Source organism: Aptenodytes forsteri, unplaced genomic scaffold (genome assembly GCF_000699145.1).
Source record: "Aptenodytes forsteri isolate BGI_AS27 unplaced genomic scaffold, ASM69914v1 Scaffold307, whole genome shotgun sequence".
NCBI classification, from domain to species: domain Eukaryota; kingdom Metazoa; phylum Chordata; class Aves; order Sphenisciformes; family Spheniscidae; genus Aptenodytes; species Aptenodytes forsteri.
The window spans coordinates 805,849-808,120 of NW_008795303.1; positions in this window are offsets into that span (position 1 = coordinate 805,849).

Genomic DNA, 2,272 nt, shown 5'->3' on the forward strand with positions numbered 1-2,272 from the left:
GGGTATGGGGGGGGGTGGAATCAACACAGAGCATGGCCAGTGAGTCTGAAGTGCGACTATACATAGTTCAAACACCGGGCGAAGGGGAAGGGACTGGATGATGTCTTCTCCCCTCTTCCTATTAACCAGTCTACCCCATAGCTCTCCAAGTCTTTTGGGACTGAGGATTCCTTCTACTAGCTGTGCTTTGGAGTAAGGCAATGCCAACAACGTAAAAGCCTTTTACTTGGGTGTTGCTTTTTTGCTATAGGATTGAGCCCCCTCATCATTTTAACTGGATTTATTTAACCGTATCAAGAACAGAGCTCAAAGAAGCAAACTTGGTTTTTAGTTGAAAAAACATGGATTATTACTTTCAACAATTGTCTATCAGCATACAAAGAAAAGCCAACCCAAAAAGGAATTAACAATTGTAACATTTTCTGTTAATGTCTGCAGTGTTCTGTATGAGGCAGTAACAAAATGGTAAAGTACCCCTGAGAAAAACCTTATTGCAGTTGTGTGTTGTTAGAAAATGGAACTGGAAGAGTACTGCTTTTTCTGTGGGACTCTTGATGGTTTATAAATACTGTTTTATACTTTTGTTTTATCTTTTTAATAAAGGCACAAGTTTTTATTGGTTCTAAAGTACCATTTAAACAAGTATCAAGTACTTAAGAGAAAATTAATGTTGGATCATACATCTGTGTTAACACACTGAAAATTTGTATGCTTTAGTCTGCCACTTTCAAGTCCAGTTTAAGTGATACTGAAATTGCTAAAGATTGAATGCTTTGTGCAGTGATGTACCTGTTCACAAAAGGCAAAATGTGTTTCCTGTGCGAGGAATAAAGTCCATCCTAAGTTCAAGACCTACAGCAAACAACATGGGGTTGTGTTTTTTTCCCCTCACTCTGTAGAGAAGCCTGCTAACTCATCTGTGGGTGGTATTGGAATTTTGCACCTGGAAAAAGTGACAAATACTATTTTCCTGTCTAACTTTCCTGATGTTACAAATAGACCTGAGCCCTTTTGATACAGACTGAAGGTAGCAGCCGAGTTGATGATCTGGATCAAAAGAACCTGTTTGGTTTCTTTCCCAGAGTGATTGCTACTTAAGTCAAACATGTTTATGATGGAGATACTAAGGTATCATATACTGTAAGGTATAAAACAAGTATTGTTTGTCTTTGGAAAGAATAAATTTTTCTTAATCTTCTAGAACAAGAACACTTTGAGAACCTATGAACGTGATTTGGTCACTGTTGGACGTTCTTGAGACAGAAGTAATGGTCCAAACTTGCATGTTTTATAAAAGTTGCAGAATATTTCTTCAGACCTTGTACAAGAAATTTTGCATTTGCTAATTTCAAAACTTAAACATTTGCTACACAGTAATCCAAAAGGTTTAGCTTTTTCTTCTCAAATGTCAAGTGAGAAGTGCTCATCTGGATATAAGCTCTCAGCAGTACTGCACCAGCAAAATTTCTTGGGGAAGACAACAGAGACAGAAGACTGCAAGTTCAAATGGCTGGTTCTGGATACCAAAATTTGCAGCCCCAAACACTGGTGGAACTGTAATGGAGGGCCCAGGATATCATCTGGCGTTTACTGCATCAGTGTATTACAGCTAAGAGAACACATACATGCACAGTCATCATCTAGCAGAACTAGAAGCAAAATCTATGTCTCTAGTATGGTAAATATCACTGATTCAGCAATATGGTCTCTGCTCCCGCTCACCCCCCAAAGTGCTTGATACACCCCCATATGGAGGTATATATACTGTAGGCTAACATCAGTATAACTTGTTTGATTTCTTCAGTCAGAATAGTTAATCTACAGGAAAAACTGCAAGTAAACAGACCAGGCTAACTCCATGTGTGTTCTCTAGCAAGTGCTGGTCTTCTGAAACCGGTTCTTTGTATATCTGATGGACATTTTTGTGGCTTTTCATGAAGAGCTGGTGTTTCTGATGTCTTTATGCAGAGCACAGGTACATTTTGTCTCAGATTTTTCTCATGTTCCAGATGAGAAAAGGAGGAGAGCCATGTGCTTAGGATACTCTTGAGGCCAGAGTTACTGGTGGTGTAAAAGCAGGCATTACTGAAAAGTTATTTTGACAAATATGAAACGTAGTCAAATGCTTCAAATATGATTCTTCCAAAGTCACCACCCCCAAACCCCCCCTGCTTTTTTTCCCCTTGGGGAACTGGTTACTAAGAGAAGCCCCAGACTGATATAAAGGAATTAAGTTCTCTAAGGGAATTGTATTGATGAACTCTAAGGGCCC